General features: G+C 38.0%; 1 long non-coding RNA gene across 1 annotated transcript; it reads right to left on the bottom strand.

Annotated features, from left to right (window-relative positions):
- Positions 1-15,287: 15,287 nt before the first annotated feature.
- On the bottom strand, positions 15,288-16,175 carry LOC143560057 (uncharacterized). Its single transcript, XR_013140043.1, has 4 exons — positions 16,122-16,175; positions 15,880-15,978; positions 15,625-15,783; positions 15,288-15,526 (listed from the first exon to the last, which is right to left on the bottom strand). It is a non-coding gene; the product is annotated as an uncharacterized LOC143560057 (long non-coding RNA).
- Positions 16,176-18,372: the final 2,197 nt, after the last annotated feature.

Below are 18,372 nucleotides of genomic sequence, written 5' to 3'. Positions count from 1 at the left end.
GATTTCTTGCGAGGAAAAACCCCTTGATCCTGTTCATATCAAAGGAAAAAAACCCCGGGTGATGACAACTCATCGATCACTAATTTATTAATCACAAAAAAGGTTACACGTGTTTGGAGATTACGATCGATGTACAATGAATGCTAGTGTGTAGAGAGAATTATGTGTTCTGCTCTAAGTGTGTGTGAATACAAGTGTCTTCTAATCTATCATCATCTCGATGTTTATAAAGGAAATTACAATTTAACTATAACTCCTAACTATCCGCGACTCTTCCACAACTCCTCCAACGTTCATTGACCACGTGCTGGGAGCTTCCAGTAGCGAATTTTAAGGTAGACCAAGTCACAAAGTGTTATATCTGGCTAACACATCACCATTCAAATACAATCATTAGTAAATAAATAATACCGAGGATCCTATCCTTCATAACCTGAAACATATCTCAAGGATAATCTATCCACAAGACAGTCAAGGATAATGGATCCTTAGCATAAAATTCATGCCCTAACAATTGCCCCCAAAATGGCAGGTGATAGTGGAACACAGTTGTCATTTTGAAATTCAAATCCCTGGGAATAAGAAACGATTAGACGTGTGTCAGGCGGTAATTATCACTAAACTCATAAATATACGCCGCCTATATATGCGATGATTATAACCATTTTATAACCACACATTCAGCCGTTCTTCAGGTATCCTTTTTTTTCTTCTTCTTTTATTTTCTTTGAATATGTCTATTGTTTATGTATCCACTTCCTCTTCCTCTTTCGATCATACTGACCCCGATGAACTTTATTCGCAAGACATCCTTCAAGCCCCTTCTTTCAAGATATGTAAGTTCACAGATCCAGAGATTAACGAAATCCGATCACATTTTCCGGCCAACACTGTTTTCCGACCCTTCGATTCCTTAGCCCGCAGCGACTGCATATCGAAAAACTGGGTTTGTTTTTAAGCCCAACCGTTCCTTATAGGCTTCAAATATCCCTTTCCTGATTTCACCCGAAGATTCTTCACCTTGACGGGAATCAGTGACGTCCAAACCATGCCGATGTTGTGGAGAGTCCTTCATACCATAGAGAGTATAATCGAAGAAGAGGGTGTCGAGTTCGGCTTGGCAGAGTTAGCGTACTCGTACAACCTGGTTACCCACGGCTCCAAACTCTTTGTTATTAAATCGAAACCTCGCCAAGTGATCCCTATCTCCAAGGTTACTCTGAATGGTACCCTCTAGAGGAATCAATATTTCTTTGTCAAAAGAGATTCCATTCCGGGTGGACTCGATCTTCCCAAAAGGTGGATCCAGAAGGGTAGAATCTAGGATCCTTAGGATGTAACAATAGGATACTTGATTCTTCCATTAATACTTTTATTTTCTTATGAAGTTGAAAATTTTGCTTTGCTGTCTGAGCTCCCTGGAGTCGAAGAGAGAGTCGAGAAATTCTTGTCACTGGATTCTACAATCAGAACCTTTCAAGCCAAATTTATAGAAGCTTTTCAGGAGTCAAACTCAGAGTCAAACATGTCAAGTAAGTTTAACAAATTTTAATATTGATAAAAATAAATGAAAACTTATCTGTGAATTACTGCTTACAGGTGCTCAGAAGTCAGGAAAATCCGCATCCAAGTTTTCTCTCGAAGACATTGACTGCATGTTCACCAAGAAGGAGACCCCGAAATCGACTCCAGTGCCTGAGCCTCGTCCAGTCACAACCCGAGCCAAGTCAGGAGCAAAGAGAAAGAAGAGCTCTGAACCAGAGAACCCCTTTGAGACCGAGAAACAGCTTCTCGAGATGCTCTCGACCGTAAGGATCCTTTATCCTTTAAATCTTCATTGATCAAGTATTCTTCTAAGCTTGTCCTGTTTTCTTATATAGGCTGTTAACTCTGCTCGAAGCCATCATGAGAAGATCGTTGGGGAATATGAGGAGACTCTTGCTGCGTTGAGGTCCATGGCTGCTACTAAAGATAAGGCTCTCTCCAAAATGACCAAAGAGAAGAAACAGGCGGAGGATCATGCATCCACACTCGCGGTCCAAATGCTCCTATGAGATCAACCGAGCTACCAACGAGGCAAAGATCTGGGCAGCTAAATCGGTTCTCAAGCTAGGATCAAGCTGGTAACTGGGGCTAATGACCCATCTTTTGACAAATCCTCATGGGACATCAAGCAGTGGAAGCAAGCTTTGTCTGACTTGGATGGAGGTGAGGACGAAGAGAAGGTGAGATGACTGATGCAGGTGGAGCAGGTGCAAGTGGAGTGAAGGATGCAGAGGAGGCTGAAAAATGAAAGGAAGCAACCACGGGGGGTGAAGCAGCCGCTTAAACGGGCGATGAAGGATATAGAAGACAACGCCCGAGCCTGTTTTCTTTATTTTGTCCATGGATCCTCTGTTTGTGGGGATGAAAACTTTGGTGCCCCTGTTCTTTATTTTCCTACACTTATGAACAATTAGTACTACTTACTTAACCCGGGTGGATGGTCCATCTTTTGCATGGTGAAATCCGGGTTAAGGATTTTGGATAAGTCCAAGTGACTATGTTTAATAATATAAAGCTTTTAACTATCTGTTTTGTTATTGTGAAAGTTTGTTTTATATAGACTTAGCTTTATTGTAAACTTCAAAAATTATTCTTCATTGAAATAAATGTTCAGGATGGAATATTCTCAAAAATTTTAAGAAAGAATATCCTTAAAAATAATAGAAACAAAATTTTAGGATAGAGTATCCTTATAGGGATAATTCAAAAATGTCAAATCTTTAAACAAAGTATTTAAATCATTCTAGCTAAAGCGATACAAATTTATAAGTAGAAATCATACCACAGGGTCTAAGTAGACCTTAGTTACCATAAGTACAGAACCTTCGGTGATCCTTGGAGAAGTAATTTAAGGATTTTAAATCTATAAGACATGATCTTTATAATGAACTTAGAAAATCTGTTGCAAATAACTTATAATGTTAATTGGGATCAAATCCATTAAGCTAGGGACAAGCCCAAATAAGTTGGGGACAAGCCCGTCAACTGGGGACAAGCCCGTCAACTGGGGACAAGCCTAAAACCTGGGGACAAGCCCAAACTGGGGACTGGCCCAAATATACGGATGTCAACTGGGGACTCGCCCAAACTGGGATTTAGCCCAAACGTAAGATAACATGAAAATTTTATAAACCGGTGGTATGGTATGTCTACCATAAATCGTATGATCCTTCATATAGCCGAAGACAACGAAATTGTCATCCACTAACCGTGTACTGGTCCCGCTGCCGCGGACTATACGTTGGATAGCTGCGCTCCCGGCAAGAGTGTAGAAACTCAAATTTATAAGAAAGGTTAAAACCTTTAAACCTTAGGGGATATGGCCATCGGGGGTCATATCCAATCGTGGGTTAGGCCAAGGGAAATAGTAAAGTAACTTAAATATAAAGGAAAGGTGGCCAACCTCTAGATCATCAAATATATTATTATAACCCTGCATTGATACTTAAAACTTGGAAGAAACAAATCATTAAGAATATATTATCATTGAATTAATAATAAGAAATTGAAAAGAATAAGTAATCAGATAGATATTACCAATCTTGGGATCCTTTAAGGATAATGGATCCTCAAAGGATACTCGATCCTAATCAGAAGAAATACTTCTTTAGGTGGATAGCATTCCATGCTCTTGGTAACCTGTTGCCTTCCATAGTGAGCAAATGATATGCCCTCTTTCCTTCCTCCGACTCAATCAGATAAGGACCTACCCACTTGGGTGCTAACTTCCCATCAGCCGAATTGGTTGTATTTTGGAAGGCTTTCCTCAAAACTAAATCTCCTTCTTGAAATCTTCTGATCCTTATATTTTTATTGTATGCCCCAGCTACCCTTTGTTGATATGCTGCCATTCTGATCTTGGCTAGGTCTCTGAGTTTTTCAACAGTATCCAAGTCTTCAAGAAGATTTTCTTCATTGGCCTCAGGATCACGGATGCTTGTTCTGGCTATAGGAACCACAATTTCTATAGGGATGACTGCTTCTGATCCAAACACCAGTGAGAAGGGTGTTTGTCCCGTTGCATTCTTGCGTGTTGTCCTATCAGCCCAAAGAACGTAAGGTAGTTCTTCGGCCCACTTGCTTTTCTTGGATCCTAGCTTCTTCTTCAAATTGTTGATGATTATCTTGTTGCTAGACTCCGCTTAACCATTAGCTTGAGGATGCACTGGAGTAGAGGTAATCATCTTGATGCCCGAGCTGTCACAAAAGTTAGTGGTTCTTTTCCCGATAAACTGGGAACCATTGTCACAAATAATTTCTGAAGGGATACCAAATCTAGTAATTATATTTCTTTTAATGAAAGATATCACCTCTTTTTTGCGTACTTGAACAAAAGCTTCTGCTTCTATCCACTTTGAAAAGTAATCAGTCATTGCAAGCATGAATACTTTTCATCATGGTGCCTTAGGTAGTTTACCCACAATATGCATGCCTCATTTCATGAAAGGCCATGATGAGGATATAGGATACATAGGTTCTGCTGGTTGATGTAGGATGTTTTCATGCCTTTGACAAGCATCAAATTTCTTTGAATACTCCATTGCATCCTTCTTCATTGTCGGTCAGAAGTATCCTATTCTCAGAATCCTAGAAAACAGAGCTCTACCTCCAGTGTGATTACCACAATCACCTTCATGAAAGTCTTTGAGCACCTCTTAGATTTCAGGATCCTCGATACACCTCAAGTATGGACCTGCAAGAGATTTCCTATACAACATATCATGTAATAAAATGTATTGTGATACCTTGAGTGTAAAAGATTTAGGATTCTCGGTAGTTGGGATCTCTCCAGTTTGAATGTACTTCTTTATTGGGAGGATTCATGATCCTTGATTATTCGATGATAACGGATCCCAAAGTACAATTTCTTTGTCATTCGTTATCTCCCCAACTCCTTATTCTCCTATTGCTGGCGAGAGAACATGAATAATTGGGATCTTTGTGTCTTCTGGGATCTTCAAAGATGAGGCTAAATTTGCCAAGGCATCTGCCCCGGCATTCTCTTCCCTTGGTACCTGTATAATACTAAACAATTCGAAGGATTTTGCAAATTCCTTCACAACATCTAGATATTTGATTAATTTTTCTTTTTTAACAGCATATGAGCCATTAAAGTGGTTAGCAATCAATAATGAATCTATATATACTTGAAGATACCTGATCCTCATGCACTTAGCTAATTGGAAACCTGCGATCAAAGCCTCATACTTTGCCTCATTGTTCGTTGCTTGAAACTCACAGGCTATAGACTGGGGTAATATGTCCCCCTGTGGAGATTTCAGTAGGATACCTAATCCTGTCCCTCTTACATTGGAAGCTCCATCTGTAAAGAGGATCCAAGGATCCTTGGTTTCTTTTAGTTGCTAGACTTCTACATCAGCTTCCTTCTGTATATCACTGCTGAAATCAGCCACGAACTCCGCTAGTGCTTGTGACTTGATGGCTGTCCTGGGCTCATATTGGATATCATACGCACTCAACTTCACAACCCACTTGGCCATTCTACCTGATAATTCTGGTTTTCTAAGAACATTCTTAACAAGATAGTTAGTTCTCAAAATAATAGTATGAGTCTCAAAGTAATGTCTTAATTTAGTAGAAGCCATAATAAGTGAAAGAATTAATTTTTCTAAGTGAGAATACCTGGCTTCTGCATCTAAAAGACTCTTACTTACATAGTAAACTGGATGTTGTTCACCTTCGTGATCCTTCACAAGGACAGCACTTACAGCATTTCCTGAAATAGCTAGGTACAGATATAAGGATTCTCCATCCACAAGCTTCATCAAAGCTGGAGCTGAGGATAAGTAATCCTTCAAGGCTTTGAGTGCAGCCTCATGTTTCTCGGTCCATTCGAACTTCTTATTTTTCCTGAATGTCGTAGAAATCTTTGCACTTCTTGGAGGATCTGAAAATGAATCTGTTGAGAGCATTTATTCTTCCTGTCAGCCTTTGGACATCTTTAGCATCCGCAGGAGACTTCAAATTGATGATGGCTTCTATCTACTCAGGGCTTGCTTCTATCCCTCTTTTGGTCACCATATATCCTAGAAACTTTCTAGCCTTAACACCAAAATGGCATTTTGGCGGATTCAGTTTCATGTTATATTGGTCAAGGATATTGAATGCTTCTTCAAGATCTCTGAGGTGATCCTTAGCTCTCTTTAACTTCACCACCATATCATCTATGTAGACCTCCATAGTTTTGCCCAACTGATCCTTGAACATCATATTCACCAGTCTTTGATATGTTGCCCCTGCATTTCATAGTCCGAAAGGCATACCAATATAACAGTATATGTGTAGGAGTCATGAATGATGTATCCTCTTGATCAGATGGTTCCATATGAATTTGTTGAAATCTAGAGGAAGCATCCATAAAGGTAAGCATTGCATGCCCTGTCGTTGCATCCACCATGGAATCTATGTGTGATAATGGGAAAGGATCCTTGGGGCATGCCTTGTTCAAATCAGTAAAATCGCCACACACCCTCAACTTCCCATTATTTTTGGAAAAAACAACCACATTAGCTAACCATCGAGCATACTTAACCTCTCTGATCATACCGGCCTTAAGAAGTTTTTCAACTTCTTCTTGTATGATCGTGTTCCTCTCAGGAGCGAATTTTATCCGCTTCTGATGGACGGGTTTAACAGATAAATCAAGGCCTAATTTATGAGTAATTACCTCCTTAGAAATACCTGTCATATCTGAATGTTTAAAGGCAAAGGTGAATTTTCTTCGCCCTAGGAAGGATACTATATCCTCCTCGATCTTGCTGGGGATACTGGATCCTAGGAACACCTTTACATCTGGATCCTCGGGTCCAAGGATACTACTTTAATGTCTTTCTCCCGAGCTTCCAGAACGTCCCTAGGATGTTGCTGTGGTTGCTATGCTACAGTTTGCTTGGCTGTCGGCTTCATTGATGAAGAATAGTAGTTCTTGGCCTCCACCTGATCACCGTCTATCCTTACCACTCCCCAAGGGGTAGGGAGTTTAATGCATTGATGGTAAGTAGAAGCCACCGCCTTCATCCCATGTAACCAAGGCCTGCCTAAAATAACATTGCAACAAGAAAGGTTATCAATAACATAAAATCTTTGATAAGAATTTAACCCTTCGATGTATATAGGGAGATTAATGTGCCCCAATGTTTTCTTGGTATCTCCACTGAAACCAACTAGCACCGATGTTCTTGGGATGATCTCTGAATCTGATATGTTCATCTTCTGAAGAACATCATGTTTGATGATATTGACTCTGCTTCCACCGTCGACCAGGATCCTGCGTACATAATGGTTAGCAATAAATAAAGTAACGATCAAACCGTCATGGTGAGGATCCTGAATGCTTGATTTATCTTCTTCGTCGAAGAAGATTCTTTTGTCACTGGTCAAGGTTGTGGATATAACCGGTCGATCCCCGTTATCCAATTTGATCTCCTTGGCGAGCCTCTTAGCTGCAGAGAAGGAAGTGCCGCATATGTCTGATCCTCCGGAGATGAAGTTGATCATACGGGCATCAGGTCCCTCACAGTGAGGATCCTGGATGCTCATTTTATTTTCTTCATCAAAGAAAATCCTTCTATGGGTTTTTAAAGTAGTGGGAATAAGCGGTCTTCCCCCGTCATCCAACTCGGTCTCTTCGGCGAGCTTCCTCGTTGGAGAACAGGAAGTTCGAAATATGTCATAGTCTCCAGAGACGAAGTTGATCATGTGCGCATCCGGTGGTGGTGGAGTTGCTTTTGGTGTAAGATCTTCAGGATCCTGGATCTTGGATTTTTTTCCTTCCCAAGAGTTCTTTAAAGTGGCCCTTGCTCAGGAGGTATCCAATTTCCCTCCTTAAGCCGATGCAATCGTCCGTCATGTGGCCAAAATCTTCATGGAAGGCACACCATTTGTACTTGTCTTTGAAGGTGGTTGACTTCTCGTTCTTTCGGGGACACCTTGCTTTCTCCCCTATATCTTTCATGGCACAAATCAAGCCATGGGTATATACAGAGAAGCAATACTCAGAGATGCAGGGATAATCTTTGTCATCATTTCCTTCTTCAACTGCTCGAACATTTTGGTTGTTGAACTTGGAGTACGGCTTCGAGTTGTTGTTTCTGTATGAGGATCCTTTATTCTTGTTAGGGGATTCTTGCTTCGTTTGAGCCCCCAATCGTTCTTGGATCCTTATGTCATCTTCTAGCCGTATGAACTTTAGTGCTCTGTTCCTTACTTCATCTAAAGACCTGCAAGGAGTCATCACAAGATTATCATAAAAGGGGGAGCCCCTCTGAAGTCCCATCTTGAATGCTTCAATAGCAGTAGACATGTCAAGATTAGGGATTTCCAGAGCTTCCTTGCCGAACCTCGTAACAAAATCCCTAAGGGATTCATCACTAGGTTGGATAACTCGGTATAAATCACTAGTTAACTTCTCAAATTTCCTACTACAGGAAAATTGACTGTTGAACAAGTTAACTAAATGAGAAAATTAAGTAACAGAAAAGGGAGGAAGACTTAGCAGCCATTTGAGTGCGGATCCTGTCAGTGTGGGTCCGAAACCTTTGCAGAAGCAAGCCTCCTTGAGCCTTTCAGGAATTGGATTAATCTCCATCCTCTCCCTGTATTGGGCGACGTGCTCCTCAGGATCAATGGTCCCGTCATAAATCTTCATATTGGGGGTCTGGAATCGCTCCGGGATTTCAACATCACATATAGGTTGAGAAAATCTCGATAATTTGTGGCTTCCCTCCGGTATCTCAGGGATTTGACGTATCACCCCGGGAACACTAGATATCATATCCTTGAGCTTTTGTAGTTCCTTGGCCATAGCTTGGTTGATACCTGCATCCTATATGGAACCACGATTAGCATCTAAGGATATATGATCATACAAGTTACCTCTTTATTGGGTGAAGGTTGGCATCCCAGATGAGTAGCTGAGATAAGAAGCATCTGCTACAGAAGTTGGTCCTCTAGAGGCTATGGTCTGCATTGGAATTATATCTCCCTCATGGACTTTGGAGGATCATTGATGTTGAATTCCTAAGGATTCTTGATTCTGAAAGAAGGATCCTTGAGGTTGGGAATTATAGGATCCTTGGTGATATAACCCAAAGGATCCTGGTTGAAAGATGGATGATCCTTGTTGGAAGTATGAGGATCCTTGAGTTTGCTGACCCATTGATCCTTGTTGAAGGATAGATGATCCTGGCTAAAACAACAAGGATCCTTGAGTCTGTTAACCCATGGACCCCTGTTGAAGGATAGATGATCCTTGTGTGAACTGAGCCAAGGATCCTAGAGTGGTGAAATCCAGCATCCTAGGCATCAAGGGAGTGTGATCCTTCGCTGGCCTCTTAGTCTTCTTGAGATCTTCTATCTCACGAAGGATCCTCTGGTTGGTCTTGTTCTGCTGCTCCACGTATGCTTTAACCTGCGAAAACATAGATGAAACATCATTGTTAGTATTAACCACCGGCGCGGCAGCAGCGATTTTCGAGCTTTGGAAGACTGGTAGTTGCGTCTTGCTTCCAGCAGCAGCAGCCCTTGGTGCTCCCGTGATTGGCGGAGGCATCGGCGGCAAAGTTCTTGATGAGAGAGGAACCGAAGACGGCATAGTTGATGAAGCAGAGGTTGATTGAGAGGCCATTGATAGTGATGTGGGTATGAAAGGCTGAGAATTGATAGGAAATAATCTGGATTATAGCACCAATTGCTCCACGGTGGGCGCCAAATTGTTTTGGATAAAAATATGTTAAGGATAACGTATCCAAATCCGTAAAAGTGAGGTATAGTGCTATGCTAATAACAACGGGTGTATGAATGAAAATGGAATGAACAACGTGATTTGTTGCGAGGAAAAACCCCTTGATCCTGTTCAGATCAAAGAAAAAAACCCCGGGTGATGACAACTAGTCGATCACCAATTTATTAATCATAAAAAAGGTTACAAGTGTTTGGAGATTACGATCGATGTACAATGAATGCTAGTGTGTAGAGAGAATTATGTGTTCTGCTCTAAGTGTGTGTGTGAATACAAGTGTCTTCTAATCGATCATCATCTCGATGTTTATAAAGGAAATTACGATTTAACTATAACTCCTAACTATCTGCCACTCTTCCACAACTCCAACAACGTTCATTGACCACGTGATGGGAGCTTCCAGTAGCGAACTTTAAGGTAGACCAAGTCACAAAGTCGTTATATCTGGCTAACACATCATCATTCAAATACAATCATTAGTAAATAAATAATTCCGAGGATCCTTGATCCTTCATAATCTGAAACATATCTCAATGATAATCTATCCACAAGACAGTCAAGGATAATGGATCCTCAGCATAAAATTCATGCCCTAACAATTTATAATCAGTTTTATTTTTTTTTAACATATATGGTAATGGTCAGTAAAGTTCAAATTATTTAGAAACTTAAATAAAAAAAACTATAAACATTTTGTGGATGATTGTTAATGCTATGAAATTTTGTGTTACTGTAGAAAATGTACCAAAAAAGATCAAAATTTGCATTTTGAGGGTATTTAATCCATGACTACTTTGACAAACACTATCATAGTATGTGTTGGTGCTTTTTTTTAGTTGACAAAATGCATGTGTCACTCTTGTAACGTTAGGTAATGCTGATTGTTTTGTCATTCATATTCTTTGTTTTTCTGTTAATCTTGTTATTGTATCACTTACATGTTCTGCAACTAATTAAGACAAAACTTGTTTGTAGCTTGAGAAAATGAAGGGAATTGCAAAGCAAAAGGCTAATGAATAGAGGAGTGGATTAGAATGTGAGGTGATAATTGTAATATCATTTACATTTGTACTTTGTATAATTCTTTATACGAGGTTGTTAGAAACCGATGATTCCATTAATTATATAGAAGACATATGTTTTTTCAATTCATTTGGATGTTGGTTTCTTTTGTTTTAGCTTGACATGTTGTTGATTGTGGAGAAACCGAAACAATTATGGTCCATCGGGATCCAGAAATTAACAAAGCAAGGTTTGTAGTAGATTACCTAATTTTTTGTCTTCTAAACGAACTAAACAACACATATGGAGCATGCCCGTGACGATTCATTCAACTTTAACCGAACAAATGATTTAGCACGGACATTTAAACGACCATGCTTTTCTTGTTTGTGTTCGCTCTTTAACAACATTAACGTGTTCGTTTCTATTTATTTGTTAATGGTATAACTCTGTGTAAAAGCACACTCACGTGATGCAACACATAAAGGACAAATCAAAGGCCCCTAACACTCAACTTCAAGATCTAAATGAGAGTGAGTTTAATGGACGGGTTTAGTGTATGAGAAAAAAGGATAACTAAGAGTGTTATGTAGTTAGGGAGAGGATCGAACTGAGGGATTTAAAATTGTTGTACATTGTGGTGTTGTGTGCCTTTAACTTGCTGCATTTAATCTACCTATGAATATCATATCATGAAATCCTCTTAACTTGGGTTTTTTAGTGTGTTTTGAACCATTTTTTCCTATTTTTTTAACCCACGTCGGTTTATGTAGTGGGTTGTTTAATAAGGGGAAAATGATCAATTTACAATGGGCATGTTAATGTTGTAATAAAAATTTCTTATTTTTCGTATCTACACTATATCCATTCCAAATTTGGTGATATCAAATGCCAGTAACATAACGAACTAACCCCTTAGCAATCTAATTCTTTTGTGTCCTCGTCGCAACGCACAGGCTCATTTACTAGTAATAAAATAATACATAAAGCATGTCTAGCTAATTAGAAAAGCATTAATGTGGTTGGTGAAACCATGTTTGTTTGTCTGTAGCTTAAAAAGGGTTTGGAAAAACTCATTGGTTTAGAGTTAATTGCCTTTTCTAGTATAAAGAACGGATGAATGTGTTAAGACTACTTACAACATTAACAGCTATCATTTTCACATTCAAGTGTTAAATCTGTTATTCACTTCTTTCGCATGCTATTTTACTTCATCCTATCATGCACATTTCTTTCATCATGCAGCCTTATTATTTCCATTTTAGCATTACCTTTTAAATTTATTAAATAATAAAGTAACTAAATAGTTAAATAATTAAAAATTTTAGTAGCTAAATAATTTACTGACTAGATAATGCAGGTCTTCGAAATGAATCTAACAACTTGTTCGGATAAATTCGTAACACCAGTGAACGGAAATCACTAATGCTACTCGAATCCCGGATAAAAAGTTATGAAACCATAGAAAGAGAAAGTAGTAGAGGTAGAGAGAATGTATGGAAAGGAAACTTGTAGTGCATAGGTTCATAGAAGGCTATAAATACTCATTCACATTGGCGGATTTTAGTGTGGGCTAAGGCCCACACAGCTTTTTCGTTCAACAGTGTAACTTTTTCTAGAAAAATTTAATAAAAGTACATATATATATATATATATGTAATGGATTATTTCAGAAGTTTTTTTACAGCGAGAAGTGCGAGAAGTGAAGGTGTAACTCCATTAATCCCTAATTTCACTCTCATTCTTATGTGTAGGTGTGTTGTGTAGGTGCATATGTATGTGTGTAGGTACGTATGTTTGTATATGTGTACGTATGTTTGTATATGTGTATGTATGTTTGTATGTGTGTAGATACATAGGTTTAAATGTGGCTCGGTGCATTTATATGTTTGTTGATAGGTTTCAATGTGTAATTAAGACATAAATACAACCAACCTACATATATGTATGTATCATTATATGAAATGGAGTGAAATTAGGGATTAATGAAGTTATACATTCACTTCTCGCACTTCTCGCTGTAATATCACTTCTCGCAAGATCCATCCCCTATATATATATATATATATATATATATATATATATATATATATATATATATATATATATATATATATATATTGAGTTCGACTCATCCAGATTATTGTTTAAAATCCTTTGGCACACCCATATTATGTGTTCAAGATCCTCCACTGCCCATGCACCTAGGGTTAATTTAAGTGGGCCTCTTGGGCCGACCCAAAGGGCAATAACAAGCAAAAGGCCTATGGTCCGATACAATAAGCTAAACTTAAGTTAAACAAATAATACATGATAAGTTCATCTAATACATAAGCCTAACAAAGTAAATAATAAAACGTGGCCCAACAATCCTCTCTAGGATTTTGTATAGATGGTCAGTCTCTAGCTCTTTGCTTCAATCCGTCTCGTAATTATACGTCACCACCACAACCACCCACCACCCACCGTCCGCCACCACCACCGTCCATCATCTACCACCACCGTCAATTACCACCACTGACCTCCACTCTTTGCCACCATAGTCAACCAACATCGTCCACCATCACCGTTCGTACACCACCACCAGTTTATATAGTAGACTACATGTAACATCCCGAAATTTCAAGATAATATTAATTATATTACTTAATAATAGAGGGAAAGTTTACTCGGGTTAGCAGGAAATGAATAAAAGAATAGGAGTTGGTATGGGTCGGGCTAGTGTCGGGTAATGGACGTTGGTTATGGATTTGAAGAACTGTGTTTATGAGTAAATCCGACGCTAAAGTAGGGTCACCGGGTTCGGGGCCTTACACTACAGACGTTAAACGTTATTCTTTTTGCATACTGTAGAGGTTTAGTCCACGTCTTTTTCTGCTGATGTGGTCCATGGACGTTTTACATCTGAAAAAACAAACATATTGAAGTTCAGCAACTAAGAGACTTTTAGTTGCAACTTCTTTATGTACACTAGAGTTAATAGCACGTTAGTATCACAGTATGTACATAATAAGTTTATACAAGAACGAACGTGATAAGATTTTAGCTCAGATGGGTCTATAGCCCAAGCCCAAGTTTTTCGTCACGAAACATGCCCAAACTTAAATATTTTTATATTTGGTCGTGTTCAAAAAGCCATTGTCGACTTCTTTTTATCAAAAAGTCATCTTCGGGCTACCCTTGGAAGATTCACATTGGAATCACATCGTCGTCTTTAAAAAAAACTAGTGATCGTCCCGCGTGTTGTGCATGGAGACATGACGTGGTTAAATCTCATTTACTAAGGATTAATTTGAAGATGGTTTTTTGTTAACGTGAGCAAAGAATCGTAAAAGTAAATACAAAATGGTAGAAAATATAAAAGCACCGCATCATGCATCTATAAAGTTTAATATACTTAGGTTAATATTATGCTTAAGCGTGGTTTACACGAACAAAGGGCAAATTAACTATTCAAATTATAACAAAGAAGAGTAAGCATTGAAAGTTTGAAACATTTCTATAGCAATTCATTCTATGTTTATATATAGCACAATTATTTTTTATTTTAGATCTATTTGTCAATTTTGTTAATCTTCTACAGGTCATTTCACTAGCGGCCAAATCACCATCAATGTAATTTTGGTTATCTTCTATTGAAAATTAATAACTTGGTAGTCGACGTCGTCCCCCCTCCCCCTCCCCCTCCCCCTCCCCCTCCCCCAAGTCTCACTACACGAGTTATGTGTTATTATTAACCCACTTATTATATTTGTTAGTAATTTTTATAACTAAAAAAATTAAGTTAATTTTTCATAATTAATGGGTTCAAATATATTTTTTTAAATAATATTGGTTCGGCCATCAAAAAAATAGATTCACTCGTTAATTCATTATTGCACGTTAAAATAAAAAGGAAAAATACTGGGTTCTAGGGATGAGCTCGGTACCATAACGGTACCGGTACCAAAAATCATGATCCCGAAAATCGAGAATTATTAATATCCCGATCCCGAAGATAGCAAATTTTTAACATCCCGATCCCGAAAATCGCAAATACCGGAACCAAAATATTAAGTTCGGTTTGGTTCGATAGTACCGATATTTAAGATAAAATTCCGGAAATATCGCTACCGTACTAAAACTCAAAACCTTAACCTTGGTACCGATTCGGTACCGACGGTACCAAATTGGTACCGGTACCGGTTCGATACCAATAGCGAGTTTACTTATCTCTACCGGGTTTGGCCGAACCCGGTAAGGACAATGGCTCCGCCACAGCCCCCCACCATCTATGTGACAACACTTTTGTCCATGTTCCGTAACACATGGTCTCATCGGAGGAACATAGAAGGTAAATGTGGTGTTGATTAAAGGTAATTTTTATAAAAACGAAATAGTTAACTTTTCAACCATCTAAAAACAGTCAAGAAATGGAGGTGTAGCGACTCCATGGTGGTGGCCACTGGCCAGCGGGATGAGCTAGGAGTATAACACGTAGTATTCTTATTATTTATTTGGGTTTAGATCATCAACACACGCATATACTATTGATAAAACAAGTACATATGTATGATACAAGAAAACATAAAAAATAATCATATCCTCATTGATTCATTTAAAATACATATCCAATCTTATCCACACCGATTCAAACTCCATGATTAAGAAAAACAAAATCACGTCACCGACAATCTACCAATTCTCGCTCCTATTAGGTTTCAACGAAACACCTTTATCCTGCAAAAAAAAACATTTAATTGTTCTTTAAACTCAATACAACTTAAAAAACAAAAAAATAAACAATTAACAGAATATAAACTCATAATAATTCATACTTGATCAAAGTAATCACCACCACTAGAAGGAATCCAATCGTTGGTTGCAGGATTTGATCTGAAGCCTTGATCTGTGTATCCACCATAACCTCCGATCTGCAACCGTAGACCATCTTCACCACGTTCCTCCCTCGCCACCTTTATAAACCCATTCCCAGTCTGCAAAATAACAATCAAGTTACAAATGTATTTCAACTGTTTAAACATCAGTTTATTTGTGAGTTGTGACATAAAACTGTTAATTAATAAGAAAACCGTGTGATGTTCTTTATCAATAGAACTTAATTCTTTGTAGTATCCCGTCTCTGTGAACTCTTCTTCCACCGTCGCATTAATATTATTAGAAACTATACCCTGAAATCATTAGCTTAATGATTAAAATTTTTTTAAATAAAAGTTACAAAAATGATAAATATTAATTTCGTACTTGAAATTGCGTATTGAAACGTATATCTAATGATAATACACGTTTCAATATTGTGTAACAGAAAACGTACTTGAGATTGAGAAATTAAGGATTGGAGCTTGATGAGCTCTGGAATGGTAGACACTACGGTTGGGTTTGGTAGGGCGTTTGGGGAGGATGGAGTCGAAGTGAGATCGGACTTGTTCGGAGATCTGGAGCTGCTGATCGGGGTCGATGATCTCGTTGCTCCGGCTGGGTTTGACGGTTGCCGTTGGTTGACCAACCATGGCTACGATGTTGACCAGGTGGCAGCTGGGTGTCACAAGCGGTGGAGTGTAATATTATATGAAGTTAAAGTGGGCATTATCATTATGGTTGGAAATATTGGTGGGAATATTGGAGAAACTATGGGCTTGTTTTATGACTAAAATCCGGCTTCAATACCTCACTTCTAGAAGATCGAATACTTTGTTAAAAAGGTTTTGTTTTGGAATTTCAGTTGTAAAATAAAACGGTTAATTTGTTCATAACTTTATTTTATTGTTGATTATATGTGTTTAATTTGAAATATACTAGTTTAAACCCGTGTATCACACAGACTACTAATCTAAATAAAATATTTAATAAATAATATACACTTTTAACAATATATTTATCATATACTATCAATATAAATAAAAAGTCATTGAACAATACTACAATTTACAAATAACTAATTACTTGATTAACTGACATTATTTGTTATTGTGTTTTTGTTACTCGAAATCCAACCCGAGAAAACTCATACTCGAATCCGAACTAACCGAACCCGAGAAACTCAAACCCGAGAAAAGGCTAACCCGAACCCGAACCGAAGTAATTCGTGTTGATTCTTGGGTTCGAATTCTAGGTTTCGGGTCAACCCAAATAAACTTTTTAATTTTAAAAACATATATATTTTTGGTATTATAGGTTAACCCTTAGCGGCTAACGTTATCAGAATTTAGTCCAAATCGATTGTTCTCGTTCCACCTATAGATTGTTTATTGTTTATTAATATTTCAATTTATAACTAAAATCAACTATAATCCAACACCTTAATCACGGCATCTTAAATAAGATTATGTCAGTCTTGTTTATTATGGTTGAACTTTGTTAAACTTTACTTTTTTTAGGATGCTTTATCGGTTTATTTTTGTTTTGATATTGGTTTATATACATTACGAGTAAGGAAGAATATATTACATTTAACTTTAGCAATTTAGTTTTTTTTCCTAATATACTCGAAACCCGATTAACCCATCCCGAAAATACCCGAACCCGAATTACATGAACCCGAAGAACCCGTGAGAGATTTGGGTCAGGTTTCGGGTCTGGATTTAAAACTTTAAAACCCGAAGAACCCGACCCGAAAAACCCAAAACCCGAAAAACTTACCCAAAGAACACCCCTAGTCATACAACTAAACTATTAAATCATGAAAAATAAAAGCAAGTTATATATCTCGAAGTCAATTGCAATAAACTTAAATACACCAAATACGCGACATAAAATTTGCATTACCATATGTAGCTAAATACATCAATGTACAAACATATATAATCCAATCAAATTAAACTGGTTACATTCCCATAAAGGGAGTTTTATACTCACGGGTGTGTTGGTGGATGGACCTCATGGTATTGTAAAACTTGGAGCAACACCAATTTGAAGGACCCGAATGATTAAATACGTACGAAAAGTATAAGGGTGGTACGGAAGATCTCAAGGGGCGGTTTGGTGGAGATCCAAAGTCCAGTGACCAAGTTGAATAACTTGGTGTCATAGTTATATTTTATTTATTATTAAATAAATTAGAAGTTTAGTTAATTGCGTTTCCTAGTTTGAGTAGGGTTAGAATTGTGGGTGTTATAAAAACCCATCAAAAGGTTTATTTTTAGAGAGTACAAAGTATTTTGTTCCTGTTTTTTATTAATGAAAGAGTTGCATAAATTTTTTATGCAATATCGTGTTTGGTGTTCTTGATTCGCTTGTCTAAGATTTAACAAGTGTTATCAGAGCCTAACGATCTAGGCTCGTGTTTTTGATCGGCGGTAAGTCTTAATTGTTGTAGTTGTTTCCAATAAAAGACATAAGAAGCCAAGAAACTGATCAACGGCAAGATACGGTTCAACATCGCTACGAGGAGAAGACCGGACGCTACTTGAAAGTCGATTGGGAACCTGCGTATCCGAAGCGAGGAAAGAATCTGGAGGTTATGAAAAGGTCGGTCGTTCCAGTTCGATTATTAAACTAAGTAAAAGAAAAGTTGGTTTATATTTGTGTGGCCTTCATCGAAGAAAAAGAAAATTCAGAGCAGTATT

Source organism: Bidens hawaiensis, unplaced genomic scaffold, assembly GCF_021521415.1.
Source record: "Bidens hawaiensis isolate Kalapana, Puna unplaced genomic scaffold, B.hawaiensis_p1.1 tig00020162_1, whole genome shotgun sequence".
NCBI classification, from domain to species: Eukaryota; Viridiplantae; Streptophyta; class Magnoliopsida; order Asterales; family Asteraceae; genus Bidens; species Bidens hawaiensis.
This window is presented reverse-complemented; position numbering and strand designations above follow the sequence as displayed.